The sequence below is a fragment of the Falco peregrinus genome, chromosome 4 (genome assembly GCF_023634155.1).
Source record: "Falco peregrinus isolate bFalPer1 chromosome 4, bFalPer1.pri, whole genome shotgun sequence".
In the NCBI taxonomy this organism is placed as follows: domain Eukaryota; kingdom Metazoa; phylum Chordata; class Aves; order Falconiformes; family Falconidae; genus Falco; species Falco peregrinus.
The window spans coordinates 104,185,455-104,209,442 of NC_073724.1; the positions used below are offsets into that span (position 1 = coordinate 104,185,455).

The 23,988-nt window shown below is 46.1% G+C and overlaps 2 long non-coding RNA genes across 3 annotated transcripts in view; one reads left to right on the plus strand and one right to left on the minus strand.

Moving 5' to 3' along the window:
• LOC129784381 (uncharacterized) overlaps positions 1 to 23,988 on the minus strand; it is a 47,384-nt gene extending 23,396 nt beyond the window's left edge. Inside the window, exon 1 of the long non-coding RNA XR_008747047.1 lies at positions 23,005 to 23,988. This is a non-coding gene — a long non-coding RNA (uncharacterized LOC129784381). The remainder of the gene's footprint in view (positions 1 to 23,004) is intronic.
• LOC129784380 (uncharacterized) lies at positions 15,581 to 20,491 on the plus strand. 2 transcript variants are annotated; one of them, XR_008747046.1, is made up of 4 exons: positions 15,581 to 15,748; positions 17,620 to 17,742; positions 18,310 to 18,414; positions 18,513 to 20,491. It is a non-coding gene; the product is annotated as an uncharacterized LOC129784380 (long non-coding RNA). The 2 variants fall into 2 exon arrangements; XR_008747045.1 differs by lacking the exon at positions 15,581 to 15,748 and adding an exon at positions 16,505 to 16,642.

Here is a 23,988-nt window from a genome sequence, read left to right on the forward strand (position 1 = left end):
GCTTTTGCTCAAATTTCTAGGATCCATGAGTCTTACCTCTTCCAACAGTTTGTTTCTTTTCACAGTTAGCACGTCTTTGTCAGAAGGCTCCTCATCTGCGTTCCTGTTGAGCTCGTTTGCATCAGTGCTAACAGCCCCCTGCTTGGACAATGGCGCTCCTGCTTGCGTATTGATGGTTCCGATTATCTATGTCATTCAAGCCTGCGGCAGAGTTTTAGGTTTCTTGCTATATTATCTTCTGTATCAAGTCCCCCCTTTTCCTTCTCCTTTGCAAATTCTTTTGTTACACGATGTCGTTTCCTGTAAGGGGTAGGGGTTTGGCAAAATATTTGCCATTTTTGATGTTTTGCCGTAACCTATGTTTCTTCCATTTCTCATAGGTATTCCCAGTCTATTTACACATCCAAATAAACTATTGCAACATACACCAAACCAATTATGCTAATAATCATGATAACTAGAACAAAGAGCTGTTTCAGCCATGTAAAATTAGGTAGCCAAGAAGTGAGCTTTTCCCAGAGGTCAAAAAACCCAAACAAAGCATCATCTAGGGATACCTGATGTAAGACTTTTGCATGATCCCAAATTTTCTGAATGACAGTTTCTACTTTACCTGATTCATGCACATAAGTGCAACAGCTAGTATTAATCAAGGTGACGTACGGAATTAAACTCTGTTGACGTATGGAATTAGACTCTATAACTCGGAAGTTATAAAGTAGGTATGTTTATTGCGCGCAGATGCACGGGGGATCGCTCCTCTGCAAGTGTGCATACCCGAAGTGAAGAACCATCTCACATTTATACAATAAAACAAATGAATATTCAATTAACGCCTATACATATTCATTACCTAAACCCGCTTACTCTCGCTTCGTATGTTAATTAGCTTATCAGTCCGTTGCCTGGAATGTGGTGGTCTTGCAGGTTTGTAGGTGATTCATGTTCTTGTGACCATCCGATCGTCTCCTTGTGTCTCCAGCAAGGAGCTGTCTTCTCCAGCAAGGAGACTTAGCACTCCCTCCCTCTAGATAGCATTGGAATATCTCTCATCCTTTTCTCATTCTTTTTTTAAATAGCCCCTTTGTTAGAGGAAGAAGGGCAGCGTCTCCTCAAAGCTGTGTGCCTACGTGACCAGACATCGCACCCATGACTAGTCACCATACCCACATTCCTGGCCAGACATATACAATCACAGTCTGTGTCCATTGTCCCCGTTTCACACTATTTCTCCATATCACTGTAACTCGAAAGTTATAAAGTAGGTATGTTTATTGACGCAGATGCACGGGGGATCGCTCCACCACAAGCATGCATGCCCGAAGTGACAAACCATCTCACATTTATACAATAAAACAAATGAATATTCAATTAACGCCTATACATATTCGTTACCTAAACCCGCTTACTCTTGCTTCGTATGTTAATTAGCTTATCAGTCCTTTGCCTGGAATGTGGTGGTCTTGCAGGTTTGTAGGTGATTCATGTCCTTGTGACCATCCGATCTTCTCCAGCAAGGAGACTTAGCACTCCCTCTAGATAATATTGGAATGTCTCTCATCCTTTTCTCATCCTTTTTATAAATAGCCCCTTTGTTAGAGGAAGAAGGGCAGGCGTCTCCTCAAAGCTGCGTGGCTATGTGACCAGACACCGCACCCATGACCAGTCACCATACCCACATTCCTTGAGCAGACATGTACAATCACAATCGATGTCCATTGTCCCTATTTCACACTATTTCTCCATATCAATGGTACATACTCCTCCCATGTCAGCCGTCATTATATCCAGGGCCATCCTATTCTGAAGGACTATCTCCTGCAAGCATTTTACCTCTCAGTCTAAACTACAGAGGGCATCAACAGTTTGCTACTATTCCATTTCTGCTGAAATGCTGCAGATTATCTTGATTTAACTGATTTTTTCTATATTTTGTGTTTATAAAAGCATTTTGATTTTAAGGAATTAACCTCCATGATAGAATTATGTTCACACTTATTAACAAATGACATATGAATTGCTGTGCTGCTTGTTATCCCAGACTGTTACTTGAAGTCCCTATGCTATATAGACCATAACACCCTTAGTCCTTATTCTCTAGACCATAACCAGAGCACCCAGATTCTATTGTGTATAGGATGAGTTATTGGACAGCTTGGCAAGGCTGATATCCAGCTGTCCAACTTGGCAACAAAATTTATACAAAACTTACTTTTAAGGTGTCCTGAAGTGGACTACCTTCTTTGTAATACTAAAAATCATGCCCACAGGTAAAGATGACCCTTCCCTTATGCAAGCATAGTAACAGAAAAGGATGACACCGCAAATAATACAATTATATGCAAATTACTAACCAATCATTGTAACTGGGAGTGTACGACCTTGTCATTTTGTGTATAAGTGTAACGGTAAGATGTGCACAGGTGTGCTCGATTTGTGGAGATGCCACCAAGCACCCAGCGCTGCAATAAAGGAGTGCCTGCTTCTTCATACTACATTGGTGTTTAGAGGTTTGATTCCTGATTTTGGTGACAGAAATATTAACTATAGCCTGCTCAAGGTCTGCCACACCCAAGATGGGGAACAAGGGAGATAGGAGGTATGAAGTTGTCAATCTATACCCAAATGTTGGCTAATTTGCTATACCACCTTTGTGATAAAGTATGGTCCTGTCAGAGGATATGGTTGCAGGAACCCCAAAACATGGTATTCTCTCTTGTACCAATATTTTGGTTACCTCCCGAGCCCTGGCTGTTCTGGTCAGGAATGCTTCTGGCCAACCTGAAAAAGTATCAGTTAATAGTAATAAATATAGAAACGCCCTTTTTCTTGGGAGATTGTAAAATCAATCTGCCATTGCTGTCCAGGTCCATTGCCTTTTCCAATTTGGCCCATCTCTGGCCTGGGATTATTCTTGGAATTAGTCTGGAGGCAAAGATCACACTGTTGAGTCACCTGTCTCACTGTGGTATATAAATTTCTGGCCACAGTTTCTCTAATTAACTCTTTATACAAAGCCTCTGCCCCCCAGTGCCTTTTTTGATGTTCCTCTCTTAAATACCATATTAGGCAGGAGGGACTAATTAATTTATCCTGTGGGGTGTGAGCCTACCCTTCTTTATTATATGATCCTTCTAAGTCTGTAATAGGCTTTTAATCTTCCTTGTTATGCTCTGGCTTACCTTCTAGGGAGATTTGCCCGTCAGGGATCAAAGCCCCTTCTGTTTGCACCCTGTTTTAGCCATTCATTTTGCCTCTCTGTCCACCAGCTCATTTCCTTTTTCCAATTGCAAGCTCACTTTCTGGTGTGCCTTAATGTGCATGATTGCCACTCCCTTGGGAAGCTGGACTGCCTCATGCTTGATGTTTTTCCCTTGAGAGTTCAATAATCCTTTCTTTCCAGATTGCTCTGTGCACGTGTACAACCCCAAAAGCTTATCTTGAGTCTGTGTAAACATTCACAACTTTGCCTTGGGCCAATTCCAAGGCGTGTTAGAGCAATTATTTCTGCCTTCTGTGCAGAGGTGTTCATGGGCAAAGGCCCTGACTCTTATATCTTGACTGGTGTTAATGGCATATCCTGCATGTCTCTTACCACTCAGGACGTAACTGCTTCCATCGGTGAACCAGTTTTCTCCATAGGACTGTCTTTCAAGTCTGGGTGACTCACATACGTTGCTTCAATGGTCTACAGGCAGTCATGATGTACTGGTTCTCTTGTGTTCCCACTAAGGAAAGAAGCTGGGTTGACAATGTTAGTAACGGTAACTTCCACATAGTCCTATTCTACCAGTATGGCCTGGTATCTCAGGAATCTCTGTGGAGAAAGCCAGTGTCCGTCTTTTCCTTCCAGCACCACGGATACTGTATGGGACACCAAATCAGTAGTTTTCTGGCCCAGGGTAAATTTTCAAGCTTCTTGGATATTTAGTATTACAGCTGCAACCACTCACAGGCATCCAGGCCAACCCTTAGCAGCTGCATCCAGCTGCTTGGAGTAGGCAACTGCTCATCGATAAGGACCCAGACCTCGTTCTAATATTCCCAAGGCAATTCCCTGTTTTTCATGGTAGGAGAGGAAAACCTGCTTACATCTCATAGCCCTAAAGCCGGGGCTGACATCAGGGCCTTTTTCAGCTATTCAAAGGCCTGCATGGCTTCCTTATTCCATTCAAGGCGTTTCTGCTTAGTGGTTGTTAGTGCATATAGTGGTTTAACAAGCAGTCCATAATTATAGATCCACAGTCCAAATACATATCCACAGTCAACACCAGCCAGTCATTCCCCAAAAAGTTCATAACTCTTTCACTGTCTGAGGTCTCAGAGTTTGGCATATTGCCTCTTTGCAGGCCTGTCCCAAAGTCCTTTGCCCGGCACTAATTACATAGCCCAAATAAATCACTTTTCGCTGCATTACTTGGGCCTTCTTTTTAGACACTCGGTACCCTTGGAGCCCTAGGAAATTCAGTAGGCTCACCATCCAGATCATACAACTGTCTTCTGTCTTGGTGGCTATCAGGATATCATCCACATATTGCAGCAATTTCCCATCTTCAGATGGGAGCTCCCAGGATTCCAAGTCCTTCGCAAGCTGATTGCCCAAGATGGTAGGGCTCTTCTTAAATCCTTGTGGCAACACCATCCAAGCGAGCTGGGTTTTACAGCCTTTTTGGGGGGGTTTTCCATTCAAATGCAAATAACTTCTGGCTGGCTTCATGGAGAGGGAGGCAAAAGAAGGCATCCTTCAGGTCTAAAACAGTAAACCATGTTAATTTGGCAGTCAATACAGTCAACAAGATAAATGGATTTGCTCCTACTGGATAGAGATCTTCAGTTACTTTGTTTACAGCCCACAAATCCTGCACCACCCAGTATGACCTGTCAGGTTTGCAAACAGGTGATATGGGAGTGTTAAAATCTGATTCACATTCTTTCAATAATCCCAATTGTAGGAAATTTTCTATCACTGGCCAGATCCCTTATCTATCTTCTTTTTTTAGGAGATACTGCTTAACTCTTACCAGATGCCAGCCTTCTTTGAGTCTAATTTCAACAGGTAGAGCATTCTTCACCCTTCCAGGTACACTGGTGACCAGTATATCTGGTTTAAAATTTCTTTGCTAATTTTTCTTTCTGCAGAGAAGCTGGTTAAAGATATACTCAATATCTGAATGTACTGTTGATCTTTTGCTTCCAGAGTAATTTGTCCTTTTTCAAATGTAATTTTTGCACCCAACTGTTCCAACAAATCCTTCCCCAAAAGTGCCTTTGGGGAGTTGGGCATATACAGGAATTTATGGATACCCCGTTGTTTTCCTAATTTATATTTCAGAGGTTTACAAAAATAAGCCTTTTCATTTTGGCCAGTTACCCCTTTTACCATGATGTAGTCACCCTCCAGGGGCACCAAGGCTTAATTAAAACCAAATGATTTCTTCCTAGTATGGGAAGATATAGGGCTATCAGGGAAAGTAGGAGTTCCATCTGAGTCCACATCTTGTTCCTGTAGTTGAGGGGGAGGCTTAAACAAACAGTTAGATCTTTTTCTGGTACCTGGTGAATTTTGTCAGCTTTAGTGCACCTTTGCCCAATACTACATACCGAGCAGCACCGCTTTAGTTGACCCTTAAGATCTTTATTTTCTTGTTCAGGTGCAAATACCATGGGGTCCTGTGGTGGTACCATCCCACAGTTCCTCTGCCACCCTGGATAGTTTCAGAGGATGAAAAACATGTCTACATACAAGACTTCATCCCATTTTCCTTCCCTCCTTAAAAATAGCATTAGTTGTAAAAGGGTATTATAATCCATTGACCTGTTAAGTGGCCATTTAGTTTCATTTTCCAATTTATATAAGGGCCACCACCGATTGCAATAATATTTAACAACTCTTTTTACTTTCTGTACCTCCAGTCCCAACAATATCTTTCCAATGAGCAAGGCAATTTTTTTTTTTCAGAATTCCCCCTTGAGCATTACCCATGTTGTAACCTTTCATTAATTTTTTACTCTGATTCCAGCTACTCTTCTAGTAAGTTTCCACACAAACCGCTTTTTACACTTCTTTATAGTTTTCTCCCAATCCTTTTCCCAAACATCCCAAGTTTCCAGAATCAAATTTTCTCTTCCACACACTAACTTATTTTGGAGTTTTGTAGGACCGGTGGTAGGGTGGGGTGATGATACCCAGAGCACTTCAGGCACTCTGCTGTCTGCCTTTTAGAGCACAATACCAGGGCCTTTCACAAAAATAGCACTTCAGTAAGACCCAGGCTGGGTGCCAACCACTGTACCTATTATCATAGCTTCTTATATTACTGCAGACCAGACAGGGAATCACAGCTCCTTTTAAATAATATTTTTTGTTTCCCCTATTTATCCAATGTCCTCCCCCTCGTTTAAACTTTCCCAGCGTTCCAACCCAAACCACCGGAGGAGTTTTGGGTTTGTCCTGTCCTGTTATCAACATAAAGAGATATTCATTCATACATACAGTATTAAAAACATGGTACACTCATACAAAACAAAGACTATTAACAAAATTCCTGGGTATTCAAACCATACAGTTAGCGTCCATCTAGCAGCTGCAAATAATGCAGTGATTAATACAAAGTGATTTTATTGCAGTTGCGAGAGGTCTGCTTACCCTTCTCCTGCCTCTTATATACCAGTCGTTAGCAGGTCCATCCTGGCTCCCAACATTGGGATGCACCAGCAACCTCAGATTTGCTTGATCTGCCCTCAAGATCACTAGCAGCCGACCCATCAGTCAGCAAATCCCTTCCTTACCATGCAGGGTACCCTCCTCCCATACAGGGGCTGAGCTGCACGCCAGACATCTCTGCACGATTTACCAGCTGACCCGGCCATGCGTGACTTACAGGCCCCCTCTACTAAAACATACTGTTTTCTTCTGCAGCTTCAGGAGGTTGTCCCCTCCCGCGATGAGCAACTGGTAGCTGAGGCTCCTCTAAGGAAAGTGCTCAGGGTGCGCTCAGGGTCATCCACTCCACAGTTGAACCTGCAGCTGAGCAGAGATCCTCCTGCCTGGCTCACCAAACCTGACGTGCAGAATCAGAATCAGACCCCACAATCTTATCACTTGTTCAGTGCTGGGCAGCATGGGAAGGGCAGGTGCCGGTGTTAGTCCCACCAAAGCAGTGTGTGCCTGGGGCACGAACTTGCCTCAATGTAATCAAATGTTACATATACATAAGGTTTCCAAATACATCTATACATATTCATGACCTATTCTCCCCCCCCCCCCCCTTTCATGTTAAAATTAGTTCAAAGAAGTCATTTCCATAAGTCCCTCCCAACTGCACTTGCATGGTGTGGTGCCTCTTGGTGGTGGTCCTGAGGATGAAGGCTTGGTACTCTCCCTCGCTCTGAACTTTTTACCTTCTCTCTTCACACAGACTCAGTTGTTCCTTTGTCTTTGTCCAAACTATAGAGTTGGTTTTGGCTAGTTCTTGTCAACTCTCCTTCAGGAGGAACTGCAGACTCCTTGCTTCAGTTAATTTACACAATGGTTAGTAAAACAAAGCATTATTTATCAACAACAATATAGGTAATTGTTAAGCAATTAGATATACTAAAATTTCTCTAATCCCTTCCCTCAATAGCTCTGTAAATAAGCTATTGTAAAAATCTATTATTGTCACATTTGTCAAATCCCATTTTTCCACAGGATTGGTAGTCTTATCTATCCAAAAATCATTCCACCCATCACTTTGGGAACAATGAACAGCCAGAGTTGACCAGGACAGAATCCTACAGTCTTGCTCAGAGCTTTCCAACTACAGTTATTATTGCTTACCAAAAAATGCTACGGTATCCGAATTGAGCATTCGTAAATCAACTCTAGGTCCCAATCTAGAAGTGTCATTATCATACTGGCAATAGCCACCCTTGTTACCTGGCTTTTTCTAAAATTCCGGCCAGACTGGACTTGATTCATTAATATAGTTCCAGTTTTGGGCCACTACCCCATATAGGGGTGTTATTAAATCACCTCTGGGAAGAGCTGCACATACCTAAAAATCAGACAAACTAGAAAGCCTTGAAATATTAAAGTTAACTGTAGGTATATGTTTCGGCTCCAGGAATAAGTTTTTGCTATAAAAGTCCCAGTAGGGTATAGATGTTTCATCTACAACAAAAAGACTGCTGATCTTCAGAGGGCCCGTCTGTCTGGATTCCCATTGCTGTCTTGGTGCTGTTTTAACTCTTGTATGGTGAATCCAAGAAGAGACTTCTTTTATTTTGATCACTGTACGGAATGTCAGCAATACCTGGAACAGGCCTTCCCACTTCGGTTCTAGAGGTGAGCCTGGAAGAGATCTGACATACACGTAATAACCCAGTACAATATTATAAACTAGTCCATCAAGTCCTCGAGCACAAGTACCTAGGATCAACTTTTCTAACTCTTGGAGTTGTTTTTGTAAACTTATTACATAGTTGGTTAAGGTCTCTGTACCGACCTGCGATGTCCCTGCCTGCACCATATAAGGTCTTCCATGCACTATTTCAAAAGGACTCAGCTTTGGGCTTGGTTCTGACGTACGGAATTAGACTCTATAACTCAGAAGTTATAAAGTAGGTATGTTTATCGCACGCAGATGCACAGGGAATCGCTCCACCACAGGCGTGCATGCCCAAAGTGACAAACTATTTCATATTTATACAATAAAACAATGAATATTCAATTAACACCTATATATATTCATTACCTAAACCCACCTACTCTCGCTTCATATGCTAATTAGCTTATCAGTCCCTTCCATCTGTGCAAATCCTTCCAAGAATTGTGGGCAGGGGTCTCTGGGACGTGGGCAGTGGTCTCTGGGAGGAAGGCCATAGGTCTTCCTCATGGTGTACTTTTCACCCTTTGCCTGGAATGCGATGGTCTTGCAAGTTTGCAGTGTTCTTATTGGTCTGAGCTAATTTATGTCCTTGTTGACCATGTTTCTCATTCTTGTTCCTTATAGTCTCTCCCTCTAGATAACATTGGAATGTTTCTCATCCTTTTTTAAATAGGCCCTTTGTCAGAGAAAGAAAAACAGACTCCTTCCATTAGTTATTTCCTTCAAACTATATGGTTACATGACTAATTACTATACCTATATTCTTTGAGTAAATATATATAATTACAATTAACTTATTATCCCTATTCTGTACTATTTCTTCATATCAGTTCCAGTTCTCAGAAGAGCCAGAGGTAGCAACTGAGGCCAGGTCAATCCAGCTTCCTGCCCTAATTTTACAATTTGCAGTTTAAGGAAGCGGTTCATTTTTTCTACTTGGCCACTTGCCTGTGGCCTGTAAGGAGTATGTAATGGCCAATCTGTTCCCAGAAATCTCCTAACTTGTTGACTGACCTTTGCCACAAAATGCAGTCTTCAGTCTGAGGACACAACTGCTGGGATCCCAAATACGGGTATAATTTCTTGTACCAATGTCACTTCCCTGGATTTATTCATCCAGCAGGGGAATGCTTGTGGCCATTCTGGAAAGGCATCTGTCAAGACCAACAGGTATCAAAACAAACCCTTTTCTGAGAAGTTCTGAAAAATCAGTTCGCTACTGCTGCCCAGGATAATTCCCTTTCCCTGTCTGTCCAGGCTGGGCTTTAGGTCCTGCCTTGGGACTGTTTTGTAAACAACCCCATGTTGCTGTGTTACCTGCTTAGTAGTGGTATATAAGTTTCTAGCAACCATTAGCCAGCTCAAATACTTATACAAGGCTTCTGTTCCCCAGTGGGATTTTCTGTGTTCTGCTGTAACTACAGCCCATAACAATGACAATGGTATTATTATTTTACATTGTGGTGTTCTTACTCAATTTACCTTCCTGTATTTTTCCCCCTAAGTCTTCTATTGATTTCCAATCTTCATTAGCATACCTGGGTTCACAATCAATTTGTATTTTACCATCTAGGACTAAAGACTGCACTTCCAAATTACTTCTCTCAGCTGCTCTCTTGGCTTCCCAGTCTGCCATAGTGTTGCCCAGTTCTTAAGCGGTGTTCCCTTTCTGGTAAGCCTTACAGCACATAATAGCTACCTTTTCCGGCAGCTGCACTGCTTCCAGAAGTTTAAGGATTTCGATAACTATCATCCAACTTCTTGACTGGTAAAATGGCAGTGTTTTATTCCGATTCACATTCCATTAATAGCCCATATTTAACGAACCGTTCAATTATTGGTCAGACTTCCCTATGTTCCATTCTAAGGGGATATTGTTTAATCTTCACAGGTATTGTCCCTTGTTTAACTGTTATCAGAGTGGCATTTTTCGCTTTTCCCAGTATTTCTGAGGCCCATAGCCCTGGATATATTTGATTCTGGACCTCCTCAAGCACTCCCAAGCTAGCAGGAATATTTATGAGGGCCAGCCTTAAGATTTCAATTAATTGGTCATCTCCCACCCAGAGTTCCACTTTTCCTTTTTTGAACTGTATTTCTGTCTCTAATTGCTTTAATAGGTCTCGTCCCAATAGAGGCCTTGGCAAATTAGGTATATATAAGAATTTGTGTATCCCCAATTGTTTCCCTCGTTTAAACTGAAGAGGTTTTAAAAAGTATGCCTTTTCACTGTGGCCAGTAGCTCCCCTTACCGTTACAAGGTCATCATCTACAGGTGTCATTGCTTGATTTAAAACAAAAAACATTGTTCCAGTGTCAACTAAAAACTCTACATGTTGTTGCTGTCTCCCTAGCTCTAATATGACCAGTTGAACCACTAGGATAGATTCCCCAGGTCTCCATCAATCTTCTTTAACCTATGTCTGTATCCTTCCTCTCCCTTTCCATCTCTCTGGACACTCGTTTTTCCAATGTCCCCTCCGTTTACACCACGCACATTGGTCCCTTTCCAAAGGTTTCCTAAATTCCCTAACCCCTTTGATTTCCTGTAACACTGCTCTCCACATTTGCACTGTTTTTATTTGGTCCTGCTTTTCCCTATTGTTAAATGTTCTCCATGCCTCCTCTAGTAAAGTTTCCAAATCTCTACTTTTTGCTGGCCCCAGTTTTTTAAAGTTTCTCTGGATATCGGTTGCTGACTGTGCAACGAATAGAGACACTAGCTGTTGAATTCCTATCTCTGACCACGGGTCTAGAGAAGTATTCCTCATAGCATCCCGTAATCTGTCTAAGAATTCCGAGGGGGTTTCCTCCGGACCTTGTTTAACTGCATGCAAGGCTAACCAATTAATTGTTTTTGGGATAGCCTGCTCCATTCCCTTTACGACCCAGTCTCTGTAGGCATTTAGCAATTCTCTGTGGTCCCTGTTGTTGCAGTCCCAATGTGGATCTTGTAAGGGAAAGTGTTCTTTTACATCCTCTCCCCTGCTCTTAAGTTGACCACTGGCCAGGTCTTCAGCCTTTTTTAATATTAGCTGCCTCTCAGTTTCTGTCATACAGTGTAGTAATAATTGAATATCATTCCAATCAAGATCATGCTGTTTTATCAGAAAGTTCAAACATTTACTCACACCTACAGGATCATTTCGGTAGTTTTCTGCCATCTTTTCCCATACTGTAAGATCAGACAAAGATAAGGGAACCCTTATCAAGATGGGACGCCTATATGGTCCCACTGCTTCTCCTAAGGGTGTTTGTGTCGCCACATGTTCTCTTTTACTTTTGGTGTGAGAGGATACTGGCCTATTCAGAGGGATACCCAAATCAGAGTCATCACTTTCTCTCTGTTGTGCCTGTACTGGCAGTTTATAACACTCTGGCAGGTCTTCCACCCCGGGATTCTTTGTTTTCTCCAACTTTGTACACCTGTGCCCTATGCTACAAGCCGAACAACATCTCAACTTTTCTTTTCCACCTTTCTTACTCTCTTTCTCTGAAGCAAAGACCATTGGGTCCTGTGGTGTTATTAGTCCACAGTTTATTTGGTATTCAGGGTGATTTCGGACAGTAAAGAACATGTCAGCATATGCTACTTCATCCCACTTTTCCTCCCTCCTTAAAAACAACATTAATTGTACTAAGGTATTATAATTCAGTGTCCCGTTAAAGGACCATTTTTCTCCATCATCCAGTTTGTATAAAGGCCACCAATGATTACAATACTTTATCAAAGTTTTCTTATTCACACTCCCATCTGATGGTCCTCCTATTTCCTTCCAATGTGCCAGAACGCAGCCCAAAGGGCTCTTTTTCACTATTCCACGGCTCTGTTTACCTCCCATAATAGTTGTTTGGAAATTACCGTCTTTGTCGTGCCCTGCAAAACTTCCTTTCTTCGTCGCCTTGGCTAATTAAAGGAGACGGCTCAATTAAACCGACCACAGCGCCTTATCCAAGGCAGGAGGTGGCGTGCTCGCCCCACAGCAAACGTACCTGAATTCGAGACAATTCCCAAGATAAAACTCCTGCCTCCCGTTTGGAGAAATAACGTACTTACACCATTTTTACGCACTTAGCAGGAACAGACAGACAACGGTGGTGACAAACCGGGCAAGCGCCGTGTGTGTTCCAGCGGAGGGGCTGCGCTATGCCTGCCCTGCACTCCCTCCGCACTTTCCTACCGGTTCTTTACACTTCCTAAATGCCCCACATCAGCTGCTCAAGCTCGCCCGAGCGCTCGCTATCCCAGTCAGAGCAGTTTCCCTGACATCGCATATACCAAAAATCCTTCCCAAATTCTACCCAAACATCTTGGTTTACAATTAAAACAGCCAAAAGCAAACACCGGGTTACACGAAATGTCTCGAGGACCACGTCTAGAACACCAAAAAGCGGTGTTTGATTCACGTTAACGCTGTTCCGGGATCTGTCACACGCTTCGCTCGTCTCGGCCGCTCTCCCCGCGGAGGACCCGAGACGGCGGGTCGGAGCTGCACACCCGCTCCGCAGGGCTGCGCCTCACCTACTCACCGCCCGCACCTACTCACCGCCCGCAGCAGCCTCACCTTGTCCCTGTCCCGGCGGGGGTAACAGCCGCGGATCGCGACTCCGCACTCGCGTCGCTAGCAGCCGCACGTCTCACCCACTCACACAAAGGGCCGTTTCGGCCATTCATTCACCCGTTCCAAAATACCGACTTCGAGTCACTTACAGAAATCATAAACCATTAACCGTTCGCCAGAGGTCTTTTAACGTGATCAACGTGAATCAGAATGCCACGTATGGGACCAAGTCTTACAACGGATGACAAAATGGCCAAACCGCACCGCTCCGGAGAAAACCCGTTACCCCTCGGGCCCCCTCCCTCTACCGCAGCGAGGAGAGTGCCCAAACTCCCATCCCCAGCCTCTCCAGGGGCCAGCACCAGCGCTCTACCTCGCCTAGGACATCTCCTCACGGCTTACAGCTATCCCCAACCCAACTGCAACACACCCGGCCCGCCGATGGTCCCTGCGGTGATCTGGGCGCCCAGGGGAGTCCTCCCGAGAAATCTCGGGGGCGCCCAGAAAAGCCCCGTGCTCAGCAGGTCCCGCAGCCGGACAGAAAAGGTCCCACCTGAGGTGCCAAAGCGACGGAATCAAACCTCGCCACCCGTGGAAGGTTACACAGCAGGGATGTCTGTTGCAGCGCCGCGTTCAAGGGGCAGCACCCCTCCTAACGCGCACGCCTCTCTCAGCCCACAGCGCACACTTATAAAGCTCGGCTGGTTTGCTCCGCCCAGTCTGCGCCTCCTGACGGGTTACTGGTTAGTTTCTTTCTCACTTCGGTTTAAAGGTACAGCTCCCCGAGCGGGGATCCGCCTCCCTCGGGGGGGGGCGTTTCAGTAGGAGGTCGCGATCTCCCACTACCACGATTACCTCATACCCTAGTACCCTTGAGTCTTACCTCTTCAGCAGTTTGGTGGGGTTTTTTTGTTGGTGTTTATTTTTCGTTTTGCAGTTAGCACGTCCTTGTCAGAAGGCTCCATATTCACATTCTGGTTGAGCTCACCTACACCTGCGCTGATATTGTATGAATTCGCTGTAGGATAGAATAAATCTTGTAGTTAAAATGTAATGAATATAATATATATGACATCCTCCAGTGTATTCTTGTAATGCTATCCTGTTATCCTTCTACCTTTGTTGAAACCTAAGCTAACAACCTGTTATCTGTTGTCCTTCTGTTATGTTCAAACTTAAGCTAAAATACCCCAGGGGGGGGAAAGACAAATAAAGCGAGAATTGGTTGAAACTGGTTCTGCAGGTTTGGAAAACAGCAAACTGGGCCAGCTCAGCATTTTCTGGTAAAACGTGAAAGGTACACCCTGAGGAAGAGCTAAGGCCTTCCTCCCAAAGACCAACTCCCACGTCCCGAGGACCCCTGCCCACAACTCTTGGAAGAATTTGCACAAGCTGATTCACAGGTCAAAACCAGATTTGTAGTGACTAAATATTCTTTATTGGCAGCGCCGGGTGTACGGAGATCGTACACACCCAGAGGGGCAGATTACCTTGTATTTATATAATAAAGCAATGAATATACAATTAACGCCTATACATATTCATTACTTGAACCCGCCTACTCTTGCTTCGTATGCTAATTAGCTTATCAGTCTTTTACGCTTGTGCAGATTCTTCCGAAAATTGTGGGCCGGGGTCTTTAGAATGTGGGCAGTGGTCTGTGGAAGGAAGGCCGAAGGTCTTCCTCATGGTGTACTTTTCACCTTAGGTCTCAAAAGTGATGAGTTGGCAGACTTGTTGAAATCTTTCCCAGTGTTTTTACATTATCCCTCATAATTCTACTCAAGGACATCCTGTTTTGAAGAGGTCCCGTTATCTCCTTGGTAGAACAGCTTGCTTTGCAGACATTTCGCAATTTCCTCGCCAAAACAGTCTATATAATCTTTCAGACATTTTAACCCCTTTGTTGCTACACAATTACAGGCTCACTGATTCACATTAAAATGAATACTGGTTTATGAATACAAACTTGACTATATTATTTAAAGCTTACTCACATCAAAGCACAAAAGACTGATAAGCTAATTAACACACGAAGCGAGAAAAGGCAGGTTTAGGTAATGACTATGTATAGACGTTAATTGAATAGTCATTGTTTTATGGTATAAATATAAAATAGTTAGTTAATTTAGACATGCACCTTAGGTGGAAGGATCCCCCGTGCATCCAGCGCTGCCAATAAAGGATACTTAGTCTATAAGAAATTTTGATTACGTTCTTTAAATCAGGCCCAGGCCGCGGCGGGGCGGGCGGGCTCGCCGGAGCGGCCTGCAGGAGCGGGCTGCAAACTAGGACCACGCGTGGCAATCAGTTAGCTGAGGGGAATGTGCTCGAGCTTGTCTAGACAACAATTAACATGATGGGGCATGTTTGCAGAGCACAGGGGACTGGGAGACGGATGGCGCCAAGGATGGCGCCAAGGAAAGGTAACACCTTGCGGTTAATTGCTGGTAGTTAACCACCAATCAGGGATTGCCTAGTATGCAATGCTTAGCTTCAAGAACCAATCTGTTTAAAACGCGCAGCTTCTGAAAGTGTATAAAAACTCGTGCTTCTGTACAATAAATTGACGTTTGCTTGCATCAAGCTGCGTCCCGTCTCTTCATTCGCCGGGGCGGCCCGGGCTGCGAGCTGCGCTCTGCGGGACCCGCTCGGCCAGGGCTGCCGCCTCCCGCCGGGCCGGCCGGGTGCGCGCGGGGCCGGCCGGGAGCGGCAGGCGCGGGCGCGCCGCGGGGCACGCTGGGAAGTGGAGTCTCCCAGCGACAGGGCCCACTGTGCCGTCAGCGCCGGGGAACAAACGTCTCCGGGAAGCTGCAGGTGAGCTCTGGGTGGGGCACGCCGGGCAGCCAGGTGTCACCCGAGCAGCGGGCAGTGCGGGCTGTCACCCGAGCAGCGGGCGGTGCGGGCTGTCACCCGAGCAGCGGGCGGTGCGGGCTCCAACATGGGGAGCAGGCACTGCAAGGTGGCACCTGCTCCTGAGGAGAAGGAGGGAAAAGCAGACCTGCCGGACCCGGCGGGGCACGGAGACGGGCCGGAGCCCGGCGACGAGGTCGAGCCGCCGGAGCCCGGCGACGGGCCGCAGCCGGGCCAGGAGCCGAAGCCGCCGGAGCCCGGCGACGGGCCGCAGCCGGGCCAGGAGCCGAAGCCGCCGGAGCCCGGCGACGGGCCGCAGCCGGGCCAGGAGCCGAAGCCGCCGGAGCCCGGCGACGGGCCGCAGCCGGGCCAGGAGCCGAAGCCGCCGGAGCCCGGCGACGAGCCGCAGCCGGGCCAGGAGCCGAAGCCGCCGGAGCCCGGCGACGAGCCGCAGCCGGGCCAGGAGCCGAAGCCGCCGGAGCCCGGCGACGAGCCGCAGCCGGGCCAGGAGCCGAAGCCGCCGGAGCCCGGCGACGAGCCGCAGCCGGGCCAGGAGCCGAAGCCGCCGGAGCCCGGCGACGAGCCGCAGCCGGGCCAGGAACCGAAGCCGCCGGAGCCCGGCGACGAGCCGCAGCCGGGCCACGAGCCCGAGCCGCCGGAGCCCGGCCACGAGGCGGGGCCCGGCGATGGGCCGAGCACGTCGCGGCACGGCGATGGGCCGGGCCTCCAGGGCGGCCGCGCAGGCTGGGCGATCCGTGGCTGCTGGCGCCGCTGGTGGGCGAAGCTAAGGCGGCCCAGGCGCGGGGCGGCCGTGGCGGACGGCAGCGGCAGAGCTGGCTGGCGGTGGGCAAGGAGAAGGTGAGGGGCGGCGGGGGCCGGGGCGGGCCGGGGGTGCCGTGGGTCTGCCGGGTTCGGTTTGGCGGTTTTCCCTCCCCCTGGCCTCCCCCACACCCTTTTTGGGGGTTTTTTGGTCTCATTTTACTTAGTTCCCCGCCCTTGGTTTTCTCCCAGGCCGCCCGGCGGCGTATGTGAAAGTCCTGGGGAGGGGAAAGTGTCCTGGAGCGGTTCAGGCTTCCGTTTTGGCATTCTGCCAATAACGGGTCCTTCTTTCCCCACCTGGAGGCCGAGGCACGGCCCGGCCCGGCCCGGCGGGGGGCCGGAGGGCGGGCTGCGGGCTGGGGAAACGGGCAGTTGACCGAACTGCCAGGGGCTCGCTTGCCTGGGGGCTTCACCCTGCTGGAGCACAAACGATTCTGCTCGGAAGACCAGCCGAATTCAAGCGAATGGCTTATCAGACTAGCTTCTCCTGGGTGAAGCGGGTGCGATTGAAAAATCCGTTGTAGGTTGCTTCTCCCCTTAGTTCACAGTGACTACGCTGCTTGTATTAACGTGGCGTTTGTAAGGATTGTAATTTTCCTTCTCAAAATCTTTCACAGAGGGGGAGATCTTACTGTCAGGTGTTGATGTTTCACTTAACATTCAGATTTAATTGCCCTTTATTCATTTTTCCTTAATGCTCTTAGTTATAACCCTAAAAAAACCCCACCCCAAGATACTTCTTTTCATCTCCTTGTAGTTGCAGGACGGAGTATCAAGTCGTTTCCCAAAAACTCTTAGCTGTATACAAAAGTTGAACACTCATCACATTAGATCTTACGTTAGCCTTTTCTGGACGTGTTTTGATTTTTATTTTTCTTCCCCCGGAGCGACAAACTCATTGAAGAGCATTTCTCTTGGTCTTTTTAGCCAGTGGAGTTGGGGCTGGGGGGTTGACATCATTCTCACGGAAGGCATATTCTGTTTGGATTTCAGATCATTATTATTATTTTTCACAGCTGAAGGAGTATTAGCAGAAGAAGAGCCCTGGAGCAGCTTCAGGAACTAAGAAAAAACGCAAAACTAAAGACGACGGTCGGCCCGAGACTCCCACGGGCGATGACCAGCAGCCTCCAGAGAATGTGAGTGCCTCGGTCTTTGTCCCAGCTCATTTGCTACCTCCTTGCTCTTTGGTTTTCTGAACAGCGTGACTAGCGCCGGGAGATGGTTATGCGGGTGTAATAGATGACTGGCGCAGCTGCCTGTATCACCAGCACGCGGAGCGTGCCACAATAGTTAGCAGCTACCGCTACTGGACATCACCGTGAGTTGGAGCACTTTAAGGTTGCAACATGGATCGTGTGGGAGGTTACTATCAGGGGAAAGGCTACGCAGAAGTGGAGTGTTAACATTTTGCCATAACTTTTTGATTTTTCTTGGCAGTTGTCAAATCAGGCAGGGAGTCTGGATGCAAAGCAGCAGTTGCAGGTGGCACTGGAGGAGAAGGCAGGCCTGGAAACCCAGGTTGCTCAGGGGTTGTACGAAATGACATTCAAATCTTCATGTCTGTAAAGAAACTTGCGTGGCAGAAGAATGCAGCCTGAGCTTTGCGTTAACACTGGTTTCTTCAGGCTTTATCCCTGAAGCAGTCGCTGCCAAATTTATTTAGCCAATACGATTTTCTTTGTGTTTAATTTTGTTTTGAACAGCTCTCGGAGTCCGTTCACCAGCTCCAGGCAGAAAGAGAGCAGTATGTAGAGAAAGTGAAGGTGTGGAGCATTTGGCAGCAGTAGGTGCAACAGCTCTCTGAACAGGTAACACCAGGGGCAGCATCACAGCTGCTTTAGACAAACACAGGCAGGAGTGAATGCACCATGAACGTTTTTTTAACTTTTATGGTGTGGCCTTGCAGGTCCATGCAAATGGCAGACGAGAAGGAGGAGCATGTGGCCTGCGGAGATGATGACGTGGACTCCTGAGTTCGACCAGAAGACCTTTTATTAGTCCAGAACCCACGCTTATAATATCCTCGTTTGCTGTTCACGCGCCCCATACTAAAATATCCTTGGTTAATCAATACTGTTCACGCACTTCTTGGCCACGTATAATTGGTTAATTACTAAGCTGCAAATGCACTGAACTTCTTGCATTTTTTTTCTCTCTTCTTTCTTATCTCTGCGGGTTTCATGTTCTCAGCCAGCTGCCGAGATGTGGCATCGCGCATCTGCTCTGGCCTTGCTTCATTATCCGTCTTCCTTCCAGGCGTTCAGCCAACCTTATCTTACTTTCTCTCTTCTTTAGCCTTCAAGGCCCTTCACAGGCATCGTGGCCTCCAGCACTGGCCATAAAGCTCTCTACAATTCCCCCGTCTTTATTTTGAACAGAAACAACATTAGAGGTTAAACTACTTTTGAATCATAGATCTTACACAGTTTGGCATACAGGGAAAAATGGTCAATAAAACAACAATTACCAATAGCAATATTCCTCCGCGTGTTGTAAACTCCTGCAACCATCTGGTGGTTCCCCAAGACTTTAAAAGATTCCGCAACCAATCTCCCAATAGTTCCTGCTGTAAGCCCTGTGACATGTCGTTCAGTTTTTGTAACTGACTGTGAATCGACGCGGAATGGCCCGAAAGGTTCGTACAACACATTCCTTAGCGCTGTGCACTGTAGGCTACTGCAGAGGAACGAAGCTGGGTTAATCAGCACTGACAATGTACAGCTGTGGGCTGGCTTCAGGGGCGGTGGGTTGGCTGGTGTAGACAAGGTGCAGCTGTGGCTGGTTCTGTGAAGCGGTTGGGCAGCCGAGGAAGAGAGGGGAGGAAGAAGCAGAGAGGGTGAGCGTGCCCTGGATGAGGCGAGACTAGAAGGCAGCAGAGGGACTGCCATGGAGAGTGTGATGGTAAAAGACCTGGTTGCAGCTGGCTCGTTTGGAGAGTGCTGTGACAGGCCACACTCTGCTGTTCACTTGCCTTCTACAGGTGAGATCACATCCCTCCTTTCTTTCTGTCTCATCCTGGTTTCTTCTCGTGCTCCCTCAAAATTATGTGACTCTTTGCTGCAGGTTCTCAGCTGCACATTATCGATGTCGAAACAACCCACTGTCTCTGGTCTCTACAATTCACCCCTGTTTGTGGTTTTTGGTTTTGTTTCTTTGCTGGTTTGGGTGTTTTTTGTAAAAGGTTGCTTTACCTTGTTATGGAATTGTCATCCCTTTTATTTTCTGTCTCATTACTTAATTACGAATTTTAGCCTTCTTTTATGTGCACGTTTGTACATTTCAGTCGGGTTCACAAAATGTTAAACTTGTTATCGGTGCATTTCCTACAGAGGTCAACATACAGGTTTATGATTATTTATAAGAACATGCAATAAGCTATGGAAGTGTTATGAAAATATTTTTCAGAAACTTCTAATCAAATAAACGAGCATGAGAAATTGTGTTTAACTTGTAAATTCTATATGTAAGCTGTTAAGAAACATTTTCTCTCCTAAAATGAGAAGATAAAACCTACTTAAAAGCTCTTGAAATCTTGCCCTTGGGCGAGTGTTCAGCTGTGCCTCCATTCTAAAGCATGGAAGTGGAAGTTGCGTAGAGCAAAGTTTCACTTTAAATCGACTGTTACTGCTGCTTCTCAAAGAACCTGGAAGCACACAATGAAGGCTTGGAACTAAGCAAACAGCTGAATGGACACCTCTAGATTGTTACTGGAATTAAATGTAGAAGTTAACTCTAACAGTTTCTCAAAATGTTCTGGTTGCTTTGTGTTAGTGGTTTATATCTAGATAGATATAGAAAACTATACACAAACAGGGAAATAAAAAAATGCTTAAAAAAAATAGGGAAAGATAAGAGTATACAGGATTTATAGCTTAGTCACTTTTTTTTTTTTTAAATTGTAGAGAAACTATTACCTGAACATGCAGTACATCCACAACTCTGAATTCATACCGGTTTTGTAGTGTGATATAGTCCTGTATGAACCATAAATCAACTATGTGTTAAATCACTCTTCTCCATCGCTGTTGTCACAATCTTTGAGCTTCGTAACAATGCCTAGGTCACAATCCTTTAGCTTAGGGAACTTCAGCAGGTGAAAATGCAAACATCTATTTCTAATACAAGTTTGCAGAATGCAGTTTAGCCACAAGACACTTTATGGAGAGATATTACGTTGTATGGTGTATAATCTATGAGAAGTGGGAAAATGGTGTTCCTGAAGGAAAACACTTCTCTAGATTGTTACTTTGGACCGGGTTTTGCACCTGCTGTACCGCAAGAATCCCCTAAGCAGTGATGTATCTTTGTGGACTTTGAGATATCTGTGTGATTAGGTTTAAACTTAACACGCAACCTGATTTCAAGTATAACTCTAGGCACAAGTGTGGGAAAGAGCATGCTGTCAGGACACAATCTTTCTCACTTACAAGGTATCAAATGGTATGTTACTCAAGTTAAAGTCTAACTTCTACGACAACTTCATTTTCACCAAAGGAGCTGCAGATAAGTACACAAACTAATGCAGCTCAACTGAAGTTTCACCGCTGCAACGGAGTACAGAAGGCTTTTCCCACCGGCCTTAAAGGTTGTGGTGGTGGTGACGAAGGTGTGACAGAGATTTGACTTTTAACCCAAAACAAATTTTCAGCTGTGTTAAATTCACCTGTACGCAAAGAACACTTTATTCCTTCTGAGGCAATAGCTGAGGATTTGAACCGTCTGTTTTCACCTTGAGCTGTTCCCAGTTTAGAGGTTATGAAAAAAAGAAATAATTCAAAAGGTATTCTGTCAATATGCTGATGCAGTTGCATGTCAAATTCTGGTCAAACTGAAATAGAGTTATGTTCTAGCGTTCATATATAGGTAGCACTCCATTACAGCTTATGAACAAATTCAGAAGTTCATCTTATCTCACATTTCTTGGAATTCGATTAGGCTGCAGTCTTATTATTAAAGTAACTTTTTTTTTTTTTTTTTAATGCAACCAGAGACACTTTACTGTAACAGAGAAGCCCGTATTTACATCTCTGAGCCCGAACACAAACCGCAGCTGCACGTACCACCAGGCTCAGGGCAGAAATCATTCACGCAGTTACATAGCTGTGTACCACTAGACGCATGCAGACACCTATTTGTCACTAGATAACACGTTCATCTCTCCTCCTCTCCTTCACGATACCTGGCTGTTCTCTCATCTCCTGTTAGGTCAGCCATTCCCTGTTTTCCTCTCCTGTATCTCTCTTCAGACGTTCTCTATCGTCCTCTTTTTTGCTTGTGAATTGCGACAAGGCAAAGGTGGTGTGTAGCTGGGTGCCCATGACCTGATTTATGTCACAATCAACTAAACGCTGAATACAGGACAGAAAGGCATGGGAGACGTAAGGCAAACATCAATACGGGGGTTAAGGTGATTATAATAAATCCTGGACTACTTTTGATCCACGGCCCAAAGTTTCCCAGCCGTGAGAAGAGACCAAAGGCATCCCACCCCTGGCTCTGCTGCGGATCTTTGTTTTAAGTTTTGTATGCTTTTGTGGATTGATTCAGAGTGGTCACTCGGACTGACGTAATACAACCTATCAAAGTCTTTACACCCTTGTCCCTGCGCTAATAATAAAAATCAATAGCAACTCGGTTCTGTAGCAACATGTGACGGACAGAATCGACACCTGTTAATAAGCCAGGAAAAAAAAAAGAAATAGTATTGTAGCATTACTTTCTTTAGCAAGCCAGCAGCCTTATTTACGAAGCCAGTTAAGAGCGTGCACTATTCTTACAGAAGAGATTAGAGAAGCAAAAACGTGTTACGCTGCATTCCAGAACTCAACTTGGGAGTTACAGTCTGCTGTGAGTTCTGGGTTATAACCATTTGACACGTGTTGGGGTTGCGCCTGTGCAAGGGCTGCGATGCCCATTTGCAATTTTCATTGGCATTATCACAGCTAGTTGTTTTAAAAGCAACCCTTGAGCTTCCTCCTGCTCGACTTGTTGTTGCAAGCTATTCTGAAGCCGATCAATAAAGTTAGTCTATGACTCTCTAGGACCCTGCAAGACCGTGGCGAAGGACGCACTAGAGGCTCGCCCAGACTCCCGTATCCCCCTATCCGGACTGTCTTCATAGCCATCTCCTCCGTCTGCAAATAGCTGTCCCTGGGATGCCTTGCCTGAGTCACAGGATCGGTCGGCACAATTATTTTCTCCAGCCAACGGCTCACAGTTCACAGCAGTTCCCCGATTAAGCTTTTCAATCGAGGCCACTACACATAGCTCGCAAAAACCAGATAACCACATGCACTGCATCGGAGTTAGTACCACACAAAGCGATGACTTCCAATGATCACGTGGTGTGAGTGTATAAGGCTCTGCCATCGCTCCAAGAAGGGACACAGCAAATGTACTATGGATCCCCCCTTCCCGCACGGCTTTGCTTAACTCTTTAACAGCCTCGTATTGCACAGGCTGCCACTCTGCAGGTTGATTTGGCTGACAAAATAGTGAACGTGCCATGGCGCCTCCCAAATGCCCTCGCTTAAGCGCTTCCCGCCTGCATTCCTGCCACCGATCCCGCAGACCCCCTTTCACCCTCCCCGAAAATACGGCCAGTGCATCAGCGGGAGGAGGAAAAATGTCTAGCTCCTCTTCCGGGTCTATAGGACCTGGGTCAAAAGGTTTATCGGTGTCAATGGAATCATTGTCCGAGTTGTCCTGTTCCCACGCTCGGTCCTGTGCTGTGAGGGTCGCTGCAGTCAGTGACAGGAGCTTTGGGGGCAGAGGAGGTGTGGAGGGAATCGCCGTCGTTGACGGTGTGTTGAGAAGAGCCGCGCTGTTGGGGGGATTTACAGCCTCCCCTGGTTTAGCGCCGTTAGTAGAATTAGCCCACACTTGGCGGAAGAGTAGTCAGAATTTGCCACCAAGGCACTAAACACATGCCTGCCACGGAGTCCCCCTCCACAGCAGCGTCACACAACCGCCTGCCGACAGCTTGCCAGGCAGGAATTTGCCAGGTGCCATCAGGTGGAAAGTCCAGCACTTTGTCACGGATCCATTCTAGCAGAGTCACTAGCTGCGAACCCATCACCACGTTCTCTAACAAAGTCACTTGGTCACGCCAGTGTAGAAGAGTGCGATCTCCTCCTCGCAATTCGTCCCAAATAGTGGAACTCGTGGGATATCAAAGGAGAGTGCAACAGACTGTTATATAAACAAAAAGAAAATTTTGATCTCCAGCAAAGTTACCATGTGACTTGTTATTCGTTTCTGTTCATCTTTTTCACTTCGTGAAGAGAAATACCAAGGACCAGGCACGGACTCTCATGGAAGGGACAGATGGAGTTACTGCCCCGACATTATTCAGGACTGTGCTGGATTCACGAGTGAAGAAG